Below are 20,180 nucleotides of genomic sequence, written 5' to 3'. Positions count from 1 at the left end.
TTTTGGGACAAAAATACCTGTTCATGAATGAAAGCCTTGATTTTAAACTGCTGTTATAAAAATAAAGAGAACTAAACTAAAACTTCATTTTTAGGCTAGCTTTTCATGTCACTTTGAATTGAAGCCTTGGAAGGAAGTTTCGTAAGTAAATATACTTATACTGGTTTTATAACTTTAATACATATATTTATAATTTTATATAGATATTTATTTGTTTATTTATGTATTTATTACATTTTAAGTGTGAGGGATGTGACTGCTTTTGCATGTCTAAAAAATGTCTAATGACATTACATTACTTATCATATCTAGCTCCGTTTCCATCTGGTTTCCAGAAGGTTCCTCTCTTCTGTACATTTTATAGCATGACATCCAGCCCCTCACAGATATCTCATATACCCTATGTCATCTCAAATAAGAACAGTTTTTTATTATTTAGGCAGGTGAATACTATCCTTAATGTTTTTCAAGTCTTTTGTCTTAGTCTCAGACTGGTTCTGAGATAAACCACAAATCAAGGTACAAAGTAAGACTTTGCAACATTGAGTTTAATCGGATTATGACTAAGTAGAGCAAGAATCAGGCTGATTGTGCATAACACTTTGTGTGAGCAGCAGGTCTGGAGAGTTCCAGCTCTTCATGTGAATACCAGTTGGGGAGTTCCTTTCCATTGTAGGGCCCAGCCATTATAGCTGTTTATGCCTGGAATTGACTTGCTCTTTCTCGAAAACTCTAACTGCTGAGTAGACATTTCAGAGGTCAAAATCCTGATGTTAAAAAATCCCACAGCTCTGAGATGTGAAATTACATATCTTGGATACATGATAATCATTAATTTTGTGTGATTATTCTTTTGAGATCTATGCACATGACTGAGGTGGAAATATTACTACTGAAATACACAGTAAGAATCTGTGTTTGGTTTTCTTGTATGAAATTCCATGTTCTTTGTTCAAATATATTTTAGGTCTTGAAAAATGTATGGATTTTTCTTTTTAAATTTTTCTCTTTTTTTGGAGATGATAAATAACTTAAGTAAGCTATTTTAAATTTTCTAATACTTGTTTATTCAGTGTGACTGTTTGGTATGCAGCCAATTATATTATATTGACGCCATCCTGCTTGAAAAGTTCCTCTTTTTAATCTGGATTTTGTATTTTGTAACTCCTTTACATTCAAAGGACAGCTATCCATGGGTGAAAGTCTTTAATGCAGAGTTTCCATTGCTTTTTGATGTGATTTTTTTCTGTTTAGGCATCCATCCTTTCATTTGGATCTCACAAAACAGCTTGATTAGTGGCACCTTTGTAAAATGATGGGCCTGTATTAATGTGTTGGAAAGAGAAGAGCCAATTATGAAAACATATTTTCTAGATAGGACAGTGAATGGAAGAACCAAATCCTGCCGTGACAAGCAGAGCTATGAAACAATAGTAAGCTAGAATCAACTCCAATAATTAAAAAACAAAAAGTAACTCTACATTATGACATGAATGGCTATCCATTTATACTTAAAATATTTATTGAAACAGATCTTAGAATAGAATAAGGAAATATTTGCCAGATTATTTCTGATTTTTTTCCAAGAGAAAAAGGCATTGACCAACTAGCAGTTGGCCTGTTCTTAAAAAATACAAAGCCTGCCTCTGAAAGACAGATATTCTTATGTATCTTTTGCCCAAGTATTCTTTAGATTTAAGAAAGTAGGTTTTCTTTTATGTGGAATATTATACTTAATAATATAATAGGTTAAAATTAGGAAAAGATTTTTTTTTCTTTAAGTATTTTATAATTTTAATATCCTTTATCCTATAATACTATAGAAATATGGAATAATCAAATATCATCAAGAAAAATATGCTTGCATTTTGAATTTTATTCCCTATGCTTTATGCCCTTGGACAAAAAACAATAAAGCAGAAATGTCGTAGAAACACTTCGTTAAGAGGATGTAATGTACAGAGTTCCTTTGGGAAATGCCTGATCAACACAAGTAGATGGCAAGGCTAGCTTTGAATTTCCAGTGCAGGTAACAAAAAAAAAAAAAAAAAGGAAAAAAAGAGCTTCTTGATTAGGTGGGTGTATGTAGTGAGAAACTAATTTGACCTTTGATTAAGTGATCCCAATTTTCTGGCACTATCACATATCTCTCAATTATATTCTGCTTAAAAAAAAAAAAAAAAAAAAAAAAATTGGCCATTATCTTAACTGACATGAAAGGGCAGAATGGAAGATTTTCAGCTTTCACTGGCTCCTGCAGACAGTGCAAGGGGAAAATGAGTAGCCCATACAATTTACAGCCTCTTGCTTATTACAGGTTGTGACTGCTACAAGCACAGGGGGGATAATCATCTTGTCAAGAGTCTGTCGCTGAGAATGCCAATATATGATCACTTCTATTGTTTCAGAAGTCTTCTTAGGAACCTGTGGCACTGTATTTACATTTAAAAGCCATGCTGTTCAATTGCAAAGATAGTTATTTCAAGAAATACTGTGAAATAGTCCTTAAAATGATTGATTCATTCTTTCCCATGAATACCACATAAAGAGTCATAAAATTAGATATTGTTATATTGAAATTCCAGATCAAAATCATTAGACTAGCAGCTATGCTAAACAGTTGCTTCCAGAGTAGAAACCTTGCCACTCAAAAGAAAAAAAAAGGCCGAAGGAGTTTTATCAAATGCAAAAGTTTACAAAGAGAGAGACAAAAAGCTTTTTACTCAAGTCCAATAGCAAAAATTTGCAAGGAAATAAAGAGAGGCGACTTTGGAAGTTACCGTGGCTCCACTGATTTGAATCTAGTTCAATACATATGTATAAAGTCAATTAAATATTGTGGTCAAGTGGAAAAAAGTGCTAAAGCTCAATCAAGTAGGAGCCATGTAAAAGCTGTAGAAACCTGGAGCCATCTGGATTCGCAAAAGCAATGCAGAGCATTGAGGGGTTAAAGGATATATGAAGGGAATTAGATTTCTGAACTAGGATGCTAATCTCTTTTAACTTCAGCTGCTATATCAAGATTAGAAAAGGGGATGAAAAGCCTTAATAAGGACAAACATTGTGAAAACTGAAGGGTGCAATCAGATTTTAAATCATTCAGCATTAACATGCCTGACCTAAACCATTCAAACATAAACACTAGGAGTAAATGAATTATAAGCAAATCATATAAGGAAAGGCCAGATGCTGTATTTCTTGAAGGAAACTATTAGACCAGAATATAAACTGGAAAGCAATTAGTTTCTGCAGGTATTATTTCTCAGTGATTAAACTAAGAGAAAAAATAAAAAAGAAAGAAGAAAAAATATTTAATTTAATATCAAAGAGGCTGAAACTTATTAATAGAAGTGATTATATTAGATACACAAATATTTTTTATAATAATAAGGAAAAGAAATAACTCTGTTTATCTAGTCCCCTTACTTCAGGTGGGGATTTTTTTTTTTTTTACATTTATTTTGATTTAACTTTACAGATGCTGCAGTTGGGAAAAATCATGCATGGAAGAGATACCAACAAAAAATTACATTCCCTTAAAAGGGATGTACTTAGATATATATATACATGTATGAAGAATTAGGCTGAAAAGGATAGCATAGTTTCGTAGGTTTAAACTCCATGTCAAATGTAAATTAAGCTTAAGAATACCTGGAGTCTTTGTGATCTTGTCAAAGTTACTATCTTTCTTTTTTAGCCTTAGAAATGTTTGCATCAAGTTTTGTTAAATCTTGATTTTCTTAAGCTTCAAAATATTTTAGTCAAGTTATATTTCAAAATATCTAAATATGTGTTCAAAAGAAGATGTTGCAATGCAGACAAACAGGGAAATAAGCAGAGCCAGGAGATTGAGAAGATTCAGACAGTCTAAGTTTGCCAGGCTCAGATTCAGTCTAGATAGAAAGGCAATCAGTGACAGAAATTAATTAATTACCATGGAATTAAATACTGGAGGCAGAAAAGTATGAAGTAAAAGCAAAACACATTGGCTTGAGCATTATGCCATGATGCAGAGCTTTGCAGCTCTCAGACACAGGTACCTTTTTTGCAACATCCTGTACATGTTTACAGCCATTTGTGGGGATGCCTACAAAGCATTAAAGGCAAATAAGTTTTGTATAATATTTGGAACTGCATAACTCCACAAGCAATACAGATCAATTCCCCATCCTTCACTTTAGAATCTAGACAGCAGCTGAATGGCTCAATTTCTATTACCATAGGGATTTCCAGGTCTTTAACTTAAGATTGAGTGCATACATCCCATCAGAATCCAGGACAGATGTGTCTCTGAGGTTGAGGGACTGGTTAAATAGGCTTGAGAATCTTCCAGATAAGTCTAGAGGCAATGTTTGCATATGACAGGATACTGCTAAAACTGATCCTCCATAATGAAAGACAAACAAGTGTTTCTCAAAATTTAGGTTGTTTCTAATTTGCACTTCACTCAAGACTTCCGTAAAATTAATCTACAAAACTATTTTTAAATCTATTTGATTTCTTCTATTTACCCTGAGCTATTGTGAATCCAGGAATGAAAAAACACAGAAAGCATAAAAAAGTAGGAACCACCTCCCACCAGTCAATTAGCGATCTTAATTAGAAACAGTTACTCTGATTTCAGCTTCCAGGACAGTTTTGACTTGAACAATCCTTGAATAAGAAACTAATCAGACACAAACCCAGGTTCACAACATGGTTAAGTTGGCATGGTGGTTGGCATTTGGTTCAAGTTGGGACTTGGTGATTTTGGAGGTATTTTCCAGCCTTAATGATTCTATGAAGGGGCTAGACTTTGCTCAATACAAATGCTTTACTACAAGCTCACTGTTGCTTTAGCCCTGTCTTTGGTGCACAGTAACTCAATTCTCATAGTGCTTGCATTCTCAAATAAATAGTTTTCTTGTCGTAGTTGAAAGGAGTACTGCACCTTTCTCTGTTGCAGAAAGAACTGAGAATTCTAAATATTTAAGCAAGTTGTAAGGAAGAAAGAAAATAGACTAAAACTAATATTCTAGAGCATACATTAAGGAGGAAAAGAACACAAACCCACAACTCCAAGAAAGTAACAAAAAATCAACACAGAAAATAAAATGCTATGAATTAGAAAAATACTCTCCATGATTAAAAATATTCTGGACAAATTACATAATAAGTCTCATATAGCCACATTAATATGAGAATGGTTTATAGCAGGGGAGATTCAGGTTTTTAGACATACACTGAAAACAATTGCAATAATTTAATATTGAGTACAAAGGACTGGCTTATTATTTTGTTTCTATAGGCTGATCTAACTGTTTAATTTAGATCTGAATGGTATTTTATGATTCTTATGAAAAGAATAGAGGATTTTTTTCCTTCGAGAATATGTATTAATTAAAAGGTTTAATTTATAAAATGAATATCCATATAATACACTGCTCTCTTTTCTGCTGGTACATAAACATGAGCAGTCTATAAGACATGAGAAGGCTTAACAAAATATCAGACTTAATTTTAATTTTACCAAATTTACCATATTTCTACAAAGTTTTGAATAGGAAATTGGCATTACCATAGTTACTTACATGTTTCCCAATAACTGTGGACACTTTTGGGATAGCAGCATGGTGACCCTAATGTTGCTCAGAAATTCCATTAAGTTTAAATATAAATTTGATGTAGCTGTTTTTTTCACTCAGAAGAATATACAGATTTCATTCATAGGAATGATTCAGAAAGAAATTTAATAAAAAGATTAAATATTTTCTTATTTTATTCCCAAAACCCATGGAAAATTATTCAGAATTTCAGTTGGAGTTATCTAATCCAATATGCCATGTGTGTGAAGGGAGAATGTATGTGATCACCAGTCATCTTTTATGAAATTATGGAAATTAGTACAATCAAAGAACATATGGGACGATTAATATACCAGTTTGGGCTTAATTGCAGTGAAAACATCATAAAAAATCTATATAGGAAGTGTAAGTTTCAAGAGTGTTAACTCTAATTATGAGAAAGACTGTCTCAGAGGGCCTGTTGTTTACATGATACAACTAACTTCAGCAGTTACATCAAAAAGGTAAGGTAGATTTTACAGAGAAGTTATGGCCCATCTTATGGAACAGTTTAGACATCTTTAGCTGAGTGCAGAGATACTTTAAAGTAGGTTGTAAACAATTCAAAACTATAAAGTGAAAATCTATTAGTACACAATCAGCAAGGGATTTAATGAGATATAAGGGATTTAATGAGATATTAGGTTAAACATTAGTGTGGTCAGTACTACAACTCCCTATAATAGACTTCAGTCCTTATAATACACCTGAAGAGTCTCTGCTGTCCTGGAAAGTAGCAGTCAGAGGGGCAGGGACTGCAGCATTCACACCTGCTGCTGCTTTGCCAGGTCCCACCAGCTCTATCTATCATCACTGGTAATGGTTACGGCTTGACTAGAAGATCCTGAAAGTGATCTTGAAAGTGATGGATCATTGAACCTTTGAAGTTTAATAACATTCTAGAAGAGGAAAGTCCTTGGTGTATCTTGCTGATTTGCATCTCAGGAGATTATGGTTATTACTGATCTTTTAACATACTTTTCATCTGCAAACAGCAAGTAGGGGTGAAAGAGTAGCCTGAAGCTGCTTGAAACTGTTTTAATGAGTGAAGCCTCCTTGAACTGACTTTCAGAAAAGACATTAATTGCAGAAAGGTCTCATAATAATTATAGTATTCTGAAACATTTAAGTTATCTTGGCTATAAAACAGGGCCTACACAATCAAATTATTACAGGGAAAAATATTAAACTGCCTACTTTTTTTGTGGTTTGCTCCTACTATTATCATGTTCTCATTAGCCAAGTAAAAGTATTTCAGTTCTACAGATTTTATAGTAGGTGGGGTTTATATTGTACTTTGGGGACTGCAGGACTGGTAACACATCTCTTCAAAACGTGCAGTGAAGCAGCAGCACTTTAAGCACCCCATGCATGCATTCCTGCATTTTGAGAATAACATAAAATCAAACAGACCTGTAAAGTAACAAACTTTTTGAGCTTACCATCCTATTAGGAAAAACTTATATACTTATCTTTTTTTTTTTTTTGTCTTTTTTTCATGTTTCTTTTTTTCTTTTATTTTTTTGTCCTTAAGTGTAAGGCAAAAATCATGCGTTAACTGATAGACTGCATAAGTGGGTTGTATGGGTAGTCTATAGTGGACCAGAACTGTCATGAACTTCTGGAGCAAAAAACCTCTTGTTGAGCTGAGAATGCATCATGATAGTGTTCATGATAACACACAGGAAATTTATGACCAGGTTGGACCACTACTGTAAATTCATCCTGGTTATTTCCATTCAGGAAAGAGGTTGGAAAAGATTTTGTTCTTCCAAACTATCAGCCATAGATAAAAAGCATCTTAAGATTTTTTCCCCTCAGAAGGTAGTAAAGCAACTAGAACAAGTTTTTAGCTAAGAGCAAATGTAAAACAATTCAAACAATTTTACAATCAACTGCAATTTATTCCATTGTTCCTCTGTGCTTTTTCTTCCAGCATAGCTGCTTATGCTACACTGAGCTCTACTCTTTCCCATCTATACATCACTTATGTTTAATAGTTCTGCCTTTGTCAGAACTTTTTAAAACTATAGAAGATTTTAAAGACAGCTTTTTACCTCCAGTTAGGTCTTAAGAATCAGGGTGATTTTGTAAACACAAATATATTTTGCTTATAAAAATCTTTTTGACTGTGTTAAAGAGCTGCATAACTACATTAAGAATAAATTTTTCTACATCCTTTGACGCTGTTATGATTTCTTTAAAGGACTATTTAATGCAAAATTTCAGAGAAAAGCATTACTCTTTAAACCAGTTTTATTTACAATATGGTGATGTTTGAAAAAATCTCAGAGAATAATTTTGTGACATGTTCAATGTATCAGTTCTAAAGGAATGATTTTGATTTGCAAACTTGTAAAAAATTTAATTTGCATAAAAAAGGTCAATAATATGCTTAGTGTCATCTAGAACTAATTAATGTTTCTCCTTAACCAAAGCAATTTATTTTCAGTTCTTCTCTTATCAGCTGGTGAATAAAATGATCACCTGTTTTAGGTATTAAAATATAGAGCATGCTTTAATAATATTCCTCCTGAGTTAGTTCTGCATGTGATTAAACTAAGAACAAAATGTTCAATTCAATTGTAGGTCTTCTGTTTAGCAGTATCTTTCACAAAATGATGTTGTTTACCATGACTTTAACAAAAATTTTGACATTGTCTTTTGTGGTATCATACCTCACAAAACTAGTGAGGTGTGGTTTGGACCCGTGGCTTTAAGGTAGGAGAATTCAATGTTTGGCTTAAATTGGGTGCTGTACTAATCAAAGAACAAAATCTACCTGGAGGCTAATAATTATTGGTGTTCTGCAAAGGTATCTAGAACTCTTTTTGATACTGGTAATTATAAGGTTTTTATGTCTGTATCAGGATAATGTGAAGGAAGTCTCCCTCAAGGAATTTGTGGATAGTATCAAAAAGTGCTGCCAATGTGAGCATTAAATGATGCACTCAGAGGAAGGGATGCTACAATGATAATCCGTGACAGAATAGAGAAATGACCTACCAGGAACCTCAAGAAGCTTAACAAAGTAAAATGCAGTTATGACTGTGAGGTGGGTTGAGTGCTGGCCAAATGCCAGTGCACTCACTAGAATTATTTACTCATTTTCTGCTATGAGATAAGGATTAGGAGAAGGGCAAAAGCAGGCCAAAGCTTTAAAGAGTATAAAGAAAACTTTATTAACAGAACTAAAAGAAGAATAATAAGAATCAGAATAAACCTTCAGAACATTTCTCCTCCCCCAGCTGTTCTTTCCTTTCCTACTGACAACGTAAAGGGACAAAATTTGGTATTTTCAGTCAGTTTACCCGTTCTAAAATAATCCTTCTTCAGTTCATTTAGAGAGAGAAGTCTCTCCTGCCATGCCATGGAGACTTTTCCAGGAGAGTTCTCTCATGATTCTAGTTTTCATGAATAGCAGCCCAGAAATCTGCAATTGTGAAATCCCTCCCACAGTTTAGTTTCCTTCCCACATCTACCACCATGGGTCATTTCAGCTTATTGGGGTGGAGTTTTAAGGATGAGCTTGTCTAGTATAGAAAAAAAAGTTGTCTTATTTCAGGGAAAAGAAGTTTTCTTCTCCCATCCCTAGGGCAAGGTTTTTCATCTCTCTCATCTCTGTTCAAGCTTCTCATTGGATCACAGCTACCGCAACGTCTGCTTGCTTCAACAAGGGTGCCTCTTCTCACAGCTGTGGTTAGAATGCTACATCCCCCCAGTGCATTCCATGAGTTACAGGGGGGAAAAAGGAGTCTGACATATCAGTTATATCTTCACCATAGCCTTACAAGAGAATTTCAGCCCAAAGCTAAGGCATCTCCTCATTCCCTTCTCCATTGACCTCGGTGTTTCCATGTTGTTTTTTTTTTTTGTATCATCAGCCTTTCCTTTTTCTCTCACTTGAGAGGATTGATGCCTGCAAGATTCATCTGTCCACTGAAAGAGTTAATATCTCACCTGGGCCTGCAGATGGTTATCTGCTCTCTGCTGGGTGGTGGCTGCTCTGGCTGCATGGCTGTTTTCCAGCCCCTGCTTCAGTCAATCCCAATTGCAGGGCTGCTTTCTGCATGGGACTTCAGGGCCAACTCTGTTCTCAGCTGTCTGATTTTCCACAGTGCGGCAGGATGGCTCAGCAGCTTACAGACAGAGCAGGGCTTGGCTTGGCTCTGGCCCTGGTTAGAACTTGGCAGCAGCAGAATCTCAACTGAGCTGTGCCGTGGCAGAGCTGCCGGGCTGCGCAGTGGAGAGGGACCAGCCCCACCACCGCTGCAGCAGAGCAGCACCCCAGCCCGTGCTGCAGAGCTGGGCCTGGCCCTGCCAGTGTCCAGTTACTTGTTCAAAGACCAGAAGCAAGAGAGTTTTTGCGAGGGTTTGGTCATTTTTAAGTGTCATTTCATAGAGGTGTGTTCAGCTTGCTTAAGTGGTTTAACAGAGTGTCAATGTTCGAAACTGGCCAGCTGATTGGTTCTGCTGGGCCCAGAGGAAGGTGTTAGCAGTCCTCACATGGACTCACTGCTGGATTTTCTCTTTAACTAAAAACCAAGATGTTAAAACATGACACACTGAAAGACCCCACACAACGGTATAGGCCGAATACTTACTAAGCTCAGTGGTGAAATTAAAGCAGGTGATGCAGAGTCTACGCCAGACAGGACCAAAACCCTGCAAATACTGCAAAACCTTCCTAGGCAAATTCCTTTACTCTTTGACTGTCCTCATGGTGAGAAATTTTTTTTTATATCCATTTTGAAATTGTCTTGTTTCAACCTATGCCCACTGTCTCTTTTCCTCCAACCATACACTTTTGTGAACTGCTTGGCTCTCTCTTTTTACTAAACTCAACCTAAATACTGTGGGGTTCCTGTTAGGAGCTCCCAAAGCCATGTATCTCTCTTCTAGGGTCTCAAACCCCAATTCTTTTTGTTCACATAAGGCAAGTGCTCCAAAACGGGGGCATGGGAGACTTTGCTTGTGAAAGCTGACACAAGTTGAATAAGCAATAAAAAGACATGCATTTACTGAGTGTGCATAGGTAAAAAGCAGAAATGAAAATGTATTTTGAAAAGTTCCAGTTGGACAATAGGAAAAACTGTGTACCATGAAGGTGATCTATCAGAGGGGCAGTGGATGCACTGTTCTTGGAAACTTTCAAATACTAATTTGATTAGGGCCTGCACAATGTGATTCACTTTGGTTGGACTAGATAATTTCCCCTCCAACCTCAATAATTCTACATTTTTTGGAGATTAAAGTGAACCAAGCCATTCCTATTTCTCATCTTTTGTTTAGTTTAAGATTTATTTTTGTGCTTATATTTTTAGAGAAACAAATCCTAGAAAGGGGCAGCAAATTGATGAGTCAGGTGCTCCTTCCTTTCCTTATGTCAAAAGCCAGCTAATTGCATTTTACTGGTCTGCCACTCAGGAACTTGCATTCAGGTGAAAAAAATGCACCTCCAGAGCTCTCAGTTTTGTGTGGATAATTCAGTGAAACTTCAAAGGAAATGAGCAAAAATGGTTGTTATATGGTTACAAATGTAACCATATTGGAGTCTGAATTCTAGAAGAGAATACACATGAAGAAATTCACTCTCATACATGCATAGCTCATTTCAATGGGCTGACCATCATAGAATGAACTATTTTTACCTAAAGGAGAGAAAAAGTGTAGCATTCTCTGACTCCTGTTTTGTTAATTCAGAAGTCAAACTTGTACTTGTTCAATGTCAGCCAAATGCTTAGACTGATCTTTACCATTATGATGACAGCTACAGATAATGTGGATTAGACTCCTGATAGAGTATCATAAGTTATTGTATGGACACATATGGTTTAAGTATTTCAAAACACTAATTCCTTACAAAATAAAGGTTTAAATTATGAATAAAAATTATAGAAAATTATTTGTTGTAGTTACAAGTCAAAAGTTGTGCATTACTGTTCAAGGACATATTTCCGTTTATTTAGTGTGCCTTACAATGCTGAATGAACTCATGTCTGAGTTAAGAGACAATCTAGAACCACTTCATGCAAACTGTATTGGCTGATTGCAGCTGTTAATGATCTGTAAAAGGAAAGTAAATTTACCCCTTGATAGACATTACTGTACCAAATGTAGTAAAAAGCTAAGTGAAATGAGAAACGATTCCTGTTCTGTGGGGAAAGATACTATTAGTGTGTCCAGTTTCTTTTTCAGGAGCAAAGAAAATAGGTCTGTGTTCTGTTAATTTGCTGGTTTGGTTTTACGGCTATTTACTAATGTAAGCATTATTTTTATACACGAGCTTAATATTATGTATACAATTACACAGTTTATTTTAGTTGTATCTACCACCTCTTAGATCAATAAACTATTTAAATTGTGAAAAATTTTAAACATAATTTGCATACTATCAGACTGATTAATTTATTAAAGAACACTTGATATTTCCACATACCCTGATTGGCCTACCTTGCATTTGTAACTTTTCTGCACTTCTGCTAAGTATATTGTCTTTTGCCATATTACAGAGTCTTGAATTTTTCACTAAAAATAATTAATGAAAAATATATTCCATATTTTCTTTTCATATTATCTGGATGCCAATTTTGATTTTTATTTGATGGGTTTATTTTTTAATGGGGAATTCTGATATTGGTCAGTGAGGTAGATGTGCTGATAAGTTTTTTTTTTCATAGCACCATAAAATGTACTGAAGAAATTTTGAATTTTTAAAGTGAGCTCTATTTAAAAGAATTTTGAATCTTCAAAGTGAGCCCTATTTACCAACAAATAAAACAATAGTGTGTAATCAACATTTTTCTTGTTCTACACCCAAAGCATGGTAGTGTACCAGATACTCTGAAGAAAATTTCCTCTATCCTAGCTGAAACTAAAGACAGTGTGGAAGCATGACCATGTAAGAGGAATCTTACAGACAACAGAGCTTTAGGACCTTCCCTTCCCTTCCCTTCCCTTCCCTTCCCTTCCCTTCCCTTCCCTTCCCTTCCCTTCCCTTCCCTTCCCTTCCCTTCCCTTCCCTTCCCTTCCCTTCCCTTCCCTTCCCTTCCCTTCCCTTCCCTTCCCTTCCCTTCCCTTCCCTTCCCTTCCCTTCCCTTCCCTTCCCTTCCCTTCCCTTCCCTTCCCTTCCCTTCCCTTCCCTTCCCTTCCCTTCCCTTCCCTCCTTCCCTTCCCTTCCCTTCCCTTCCCTTCCCTTCCCTTCCCTTCCCTTCCCTTCCCTTCCCTTCCCTTCCCTTCCCTTCCCTTCCCTTCCCTTCCCTTCCCTTCCCTTCCCGAAACCTTCCCTTCCCTTCCCCGAACCTCCCTTCCCTTCCCTTCCCTTCCCTTCCCTTCCCTTCCCTTCCCTTCCCTTCCCTTCCCTTTCCCTTCCCTTCCCTTCCCTTCCCTTCCCTTCCCTTCCCTCCCTTCCCTGTCCCTTCCCTTCCCTTCCCGAACCTTCCCGAAACCTTCCCTAACCTTCCCGAAACCTTCCCTTCCCTTCCCTTCCCTTCCCTTCCCTTCCCTTCCCTTCCCTTCCCTCCCTTCCCTTCCCTTCCCTTCCCTTCCCTTCCCTTCCCTTCCCTTCCCTTCCCTTCCCTTCCCTTCCCTTCCCTTCCCTTCCCTTCCCTTCCCTTCCCTTCCCTTCCCGACCTTCCCTTCCCTTCCCTTCCCGAACCTTCCCTTCCCTTCCCGAACCTTCCCTTCCCTTCCCTTCCCTTCCCTTCCCTTCCCTTCCCTTCCCTTCCCTTCCCTTCCCTTCCCTTCCCTTCCCTTCCCTTCCCTTCCCTTCCCTTCCCTTCCCTTCCCTTCCCTTCCCGAACCTTCCCTTCCCTTCCCTTCCCTTCCCTTCCCTTCCCTTCCCTTCCCTTCCCTTCCCTTCCCTTCCCTTCCCTTCCCTTCCCTTCCCTTCCCTTCCCTTCCCTTCCCTTCCCTTCCCTTCCCTTCCCTTCCCTTCCCTTCCCTTCCCTTCCCTTCCCTTCCCTGTCCCTTCCCTTCCCTTCCCTTCCCTTCCCTTCCCTTCCCTTCCCTTCCCTTCCCTTCCCTTCCCTTCCCTTCCCTTCCCTTCCCTTCCCTTCCCGAAACCTTCCCTTCCCGAAACCTTCCCTTCCCGAAACCTTCCCTTCCCTTCCCTTCCCTTCCCTTCCCTTCCCTTCCCTTCCCTTCCCTTCCCTTCCCGCCTTCCCTTCCCTTCCCTTCCCTTCCCTTCCCTTCCCTTCCCGAACCTTCCCTTCCCTTCCCTTCCCTTCCCTTCCCTTCCCTTCCCTTCCCTTCCCTTCCCTTCCCTTCCCTTCCCTTCCCTTCCCTTCCCTTCCCTTCCCTTCCCTTCCCTTCCCTTCCCTTCCCTTCCCTTCCCTTCCCTTCCCTTCCCTTCCCTTCCCTTCCCTTCCCTTCCCTTCCCTTCCCTTCCCTTCCCTTCCCTTCCCTTCCCTTCCCTTCCCTTCCCTTCCCTTCCCTTCCCTTCCCTTCCCTTCCCTTCCCTTCCCTTCCCTTCCCTTCCCTTCCCTTCCCTTCCCTTCCCTTCCCTTCCCTTCCCTTCCCTTCCCTTCCCTTCCCTTCCCGTCCCTTCCCTTCCCTTCCCTTCCCTTCCCTTCCCTTCCCTTCCCTTCCCTTCCCTTCCCGAACCTTCCCTTCCCCCTTCCCTTCCCTTCCCTTCCCTTCCCTTCCCTTCCCTTCCCTTCCCTTCCCTTCCCTTCCCTTCCCTTCCCTTCCCTTCCCTCCCTTCCCTTCCCTTCCCTTCCCTTCCCTCCCTTCCCTTCCCCCTTCCCTTCCCTTCCCTTCCCTTCCCGACCTTCCCTTCCCTTCCCTTCCCTTCCCTTCCCTTCCCTTCCCTTCCCTTCCCTTCCCTTCCCTTCCCTTCCCTTCCCTTCCCTTCCCTTCCCTTCCCGAAACCTTCCCTTCCCTTCCCTTCCCGAAACCTTCCCTTCCCGAAACCTTCCCTTCCCTTCCCTTCCCTTCCCTTCCCTTCCCTTCCCTTCCCTTCCCTTCCCTTCCCTTCCCTTCCCTTCCCTTCCCTTCCCTTCCCTTCCCTTCCCTTCCCTTCCCTTCCCTTCCCTTCCCTTCCCTTCCCTTCCCTTCCCTTCCCTTCCCTTCCCTTCCCTCCCTTCCCTTCCCTTCCCTTCCCTTCCCTTCCCTTCCCTTCCCTTCCCTTCCCGCAACCTTCCCTAACCTTCCCGAACCTTCCCTTCCCGAACCTTCCCTTCCCTTCCCTTCCCGAAACCTTCCTTCCCTTCCCGAAACCTTCCCGAAACCTTCCGAACCTTTGGAAACCTTCCCGAAACCTTCCCGAAACCTTCCCGAAACCTTTCGGAAACGTCCCGAAACCTCCCTGAAACCTTCCCGCAACCTTCCCGAAACGTTTCCCTTCCCGCCCCGAAAACCTCCCTTCCCGTCCCAAACCCCTCCGCGAAACCTGCCTCGCCCTGCCACTTCCTTGCCCTTGCCCGCAACCTTCCCTTCCCCGAAACCGTCCCTTCCCGAAAAAACCTTCCGCTTACACAGGCCCGAAACCTTCTCGTGTCCCGTCCCGAACGCGTCCCGTCCCGAAACCGTCCCGAAAACCTTCCCCGTCCCGAAACCTTCCCTGTCCCGTCCCAGAACCTTCCCTTTCCCGGAAGCTTCCCTGAAGCTTCCCCTCAACCGTCCCTGAACCGTCCCGGAACCTTTCCCTTCCGGAACCTCCTTCCCGTGCCAGAACCGTCCCTTCCCAGAACCTTCCCTTCCCTTGTGTCGTCACCTGTGCCGATCAGCTCCAGCTCCCGCCCTCCTGCCGCATTCCAGCGCGGGCGCCGCTGTTGTGCGTACAAACACGTAGGAAAGCCGAGGCACTCTAGAGTAGCTTTGTGGCGGCGAAAGCTAAGAACTAAGGGCGGAGGCACAGCTGCAACAACTAGAGAGAAAGTTAACTATGACAAATGGCAGGGAGCTGTATAACAGAGAGATTGGTAGTTTGGGTGAGCACCGTGGGTGTTGTGAAAGCCCTGAAAGACTGTGTCTGCGTCCTGTGGGATCAGTTTAGGCACTGGACAGAACAAATATGTAGAATGGCAGCCTACGCTAGAGAAATAAAACGGCTTGCGCAAAGTACCACCACGTCTGGGATGCAGCATACGCAGGAAGAAAGTGTGGGAGGGTATGGTAGCGCCCCTCTCCGCCTCTTTTTTCAAAATAATGTACATGTAGGAGATGGCAGGCACAGGTAATAGATACTGGTCGACAAACAACACTTGGCCCAGTACAGTACATTGTAGACAATCGTTGGTTGCGTCAGCCCACATTGCCATTTTTTAACAAGCAATGAAATGTTCCGTGCAAGGTTGTTGGCAAACTTAGGCTGAACTAAAACCAGTGCGTGGATAGGCTTGGATATGTCAATGCCTTGCCATTTAAAATGTCTGGTATAGAACTGTATTCTTAAATATCCGCAACATAATTAATGATCTAATTGATTTGCCATATGATCTGGCAAGTAGGTTTTTATAGCTCTTTTTTTTTCAATGAAATGAAATAAGATTGTTAGTTTTTTAATATGAACTATTTTTAATTAACCATGGTGCGAAGTATTTTTTGTATTACTTGAAGGGGCTGCACATAATTTATAAGTATATCACTCCATGGCCATGAGGTAGACGATCTCTCTTTTCTCGTATTATTTTTTTTTATTATAAAACCTCATGCACAAAAGTTGCCCCAGTGCTTATCAAATTAAGATACTTTTTTTCAAAATCAAATTATTATGACATTCTATGCATGGAATAATGATAAAGCCAGGAATGGTTCACCATATAGAATCTGAACATATAGTATTGACTCTCTGAGGTCATTACTGACAAATGCTTCAGGCAACGTTTTTCTTATCTTCTTGTTTTTTTTAGAAAGTGAGGGCCAATTTTTTTTTATTCCTTCACTGTGTGGTTTAAAAACTGACCAGCCATCCACCCAGCCCCACACAACCACTCAACCCAGTCCCCACACAGAGGAGCTAGGGAGAGAATGGGAAGGGTAAAAGAAAGTCAGAAAACTCGAGGCTGAGATAAGACCGTTAACAGGGACGCAAAAGCTGGGCACACAAAAGTGCAAAACAGAATTAATTAATTCATTTTTTCCCATGAGCAAGCATGTGTTCAGCCAATTCCACAAGATGAGGGCCTCAATTTACACATACCAGTGATTGGGAAACAAGTGCCATATCCCAAATGTGCCCCTGCTCCTGTCCTCCTTCTTGTCCTCTCTTCATCTATTTAATATCATGCCATATGATCTTGAGTACCCTTGGTTGGTGGGGGTCACTTGGCCTGTGTTTCCCCTCCCACCTCTCCCACACACCCGAACTTCTTGCCAGCACAGCACTTACAAAACAAAAAAGCCTTGGCTGTGTGGTAAGCCCTGCTAAGCAATGAAAAAACCTCTCTGTATTATCATTGTGGGTCACAACGAATCTAAACCTAGCCCCAAATCAGCCACGTGGAGAAAGTTAACTCTACCCCATCCAAAGCCAGTACCCACTTTGGTTGAAATTCAGTGTTTAACACTTTGAAGTTTTAGAATCCAATCTGGAAGTCACAACTGTGAAATGCCCCATAGTGATTCTGTCCTACAGCAAACCCAACCCTTTTCTTTGGGCAGCATTCCCGCAAAAGAAAGTGGGTGAAAATGGGGGCAGAAGTGGAAGGAATTTGACTACTCAGAAAATGAAGCTTCCCTGAAGCTTCCCTCAACCTTCCCTGAACCTTCCCGGAACCTTCCCTTCCCGGAACCTTCCCTTGCCAGAACCTTCCCTTCCCAGAACCTTCCCTTCCCTTTTTTCACCTTTCCTCCATCTCCCTCCCTCCTTCCTTCGATTCCATCTCTGTCTCCTCTGTTTTGCTTACAAACACTTATGAAAGCTATGACTCATAATTAGCTTTTTTCTAAGCTAAGAACTAATTGCTGAGTCACACTGCAACACTAGAGAGAAAGTAAATATTACAAAATTCATGTATCTGTATAACAGATAGATTGGTATTTTGGTGAGCACTTGGTTGTTGTGAAAGCCCTGAAATACTGTGTCTGCTCTTGGATCAGTTTAGGCACTTTACATAACAAATATGTAATGTCAGCCTACTCTATATAAATAGAACTGCTGCAAAATACCACTTCTGTATGCATAATCTCATGAATAAAGTTTGTATTTTTTAGCTCCTCTCCTCCTCTTTCAAAATAAATTAAATTTAGGATATGCTTCACATGTAATATACTGTCGACAAACAACACTTGCCAGTACAGTACATTGTAGACAATCTTATTTTTCTCAGCCCACATTGCCATTTTTTACATCAATAGAAATGTTCCTGCGATAGGTTTTTGCAAACTTATGCTGAAATAAGAAACCAGTTCGTGATAGGCTTTGATATTTCAATTCCTTTCCATTTAAAATTGTCTTGGTATATTGACTGTATTCTTAGAATATCCTCAACATAATTTTAATGATCTAATTAATTTGCCATGATGATATGGCTAAGTAGGTTTATAGGCTCTTTTTTTTCAATGAATTAATAAGATTGTTAGGTGTTTTAATATGAACTATTTTTACCAAGTGCTGAGTATTTTTTGTATTACTTGAAAAGGGGCTGATAATTTATAAGTATATCACTCCATGGCCATGAGTTAGAAGATTCATCTCTTTTCTGGTATTAGTTGTTTTCATTTAAAACCTCATGTCACAAAAGTTGCACAGTGCTTATCAAATTATACTTTTTAAAATCAAATTATTATGACATTCATATGCATGGAATAAGTGATGAAGCCAGGAAGGGTTCACTACATCTAGAATCTGAATATAATAGTATTGACTCTCTGAGGTCATTACTGACAATGCTTAGGCAAAGTTCTCTTATCTTCTTTTTTAGAAAGTGAGGGCCAATTTCTTTTTTTCCTCCTTCACTGTTGTGGTTTAAAACTGACCAGCCACCAAGCCCCACACAACCACTCACCCAGTCCCCACACCAGAGGAGCTAGGGAGAGAATGGGAAGGGTAAAAGTCAGAAAACTCAGAGGCTGAGATAAGACAGTTTAACAGGGGAAGCAAAAGCTGGGCACACAAAGAGTGCAAAACAGGGAATTAATTCAGTTTTTCCCATGAGCAAGCAGGTGTTCAGCCAATTCCACAAGAGGAGGGCCTCATTACACATACCAGTGATTTGGGAAGACAAATGCCATAATCCCAAATGTGCCCCTGCTCCTTCCTCCTTCTTGCCTCTCTTCATATATTGAGTATCATGCCATATGATCTGGATTATCCCTTTGGTTGGTTTGGGTCACTTGTCCTGGCTGTGTCCCCTCCCAGCCTCCCACACACCCTGAACTTCTTGCCAGCACAGCACTACAAAAAGCAGAAAAAGCCTTGGCTGTGTGTAAGCCCTGCTAAGCAATGACAAAAACATCTCTGTATTATCATTGTGTTCAGCACGAATCTAAAACATAGCCCCAAATCAGCCACTGTGAAGAAAGTTAACTCTACCCCAGCCAAAAGCAGTACCCACATTTGGTTGAATATTCAGTGTTATACACTTATGAAGTTTTAGAATCCCAAGTCTGAGAAGTCACAACTGTGAAATGCCCAAGAGTGATTCTGTACTACAGCAAACCCAACCCTTTTCTTTGGGCAGCAGTCTGCAAAAGAAAGTGGAGTGAAAATGGGGGCAGAGTGGAGAGGAATTTGACTACTCAGAAAATGCCTACTCTGAAAATCAGCATGTCAGAAAGCTTCCATATGCAGGTGGGAAGAAACTGAAAAAACCCAGGACTTTTTATTCATATTCACTAACAAAAACTAAGGAAAGAAGAAACACTTGCCTCCTCCTAGGAGACTTCAGATTAAAAATAAAATAACCCTCATCACCTTTACAGAATAAAACAGAACACAGTGAAAGGGTAGAGATTCTACAATCAGTAGAATCTCTGAAGCAGTAGGCTGTCAAGTCATGCTTCATTTTGCTTGATTTTCTCTAGATCAATTCTAGACAGAAAGCTCAAATTACTAGACAATTATGTTAGAAGCGGTAGAGGGGTGGGTCGTCACAGGAGCACCATCTTCTCTAATTTTGTTTTGACAAATGTTCTCAGTGTGAGGTGTTTTTTTAAGATGTCTAGCAAATTGAATCTTTCAAAAGAAATAGAAATAGAGACCCTCAACATAGCATTCAAATTGCTTACCATTTTACATGTAGGCTTTAGACATCTCACTTAAACTAGTCAATGCAAATAAATGAAGGTTTCCAATGCACGATTTGAGAATATAACTAGTTTGAATGTTGACATGTACTTTGCAGAACTCAAAAACTGGGTGAGATGATCCTGTTTCTCTCATCAGCTCTGGATGTTTACATGATTAAGGCATGGGCTTCTGGACATGCTTATCAGTGGAACTACAGGCTTTTGTTTGTATAGGTTTTGTTGATACCCTAATTCTCAGACTGTTGTTCTGAACATAGACATTAAGTTCTGCTTTAGTATTCCATGTGATTTTCCATTTCTTTTCCCAATAGCTTCTTTGATTCATCTTCTGGTACAAATTTTTTTTTCCCTAAAAAAAATCTATGCTAAAAATAATATTTCATC

Source organism: Serinus canaria, chromosome 1 (assembly GCF_022539315.1).
Source record: "Serinus canaria isolate serCan28SL12 chromosome 1, serCan2020, whole genome shotgun sequence".
In the NCBI taxonomy this organism is placed as follows: domain Eukaryota; kingdom Metazoa; phylum Chordata; class Aves; order Passeriformes; family Fringillidae; genus Serinus; species Serinus canaria.
Note: the sequence above shows the minus strand (reverse complement) of the source record.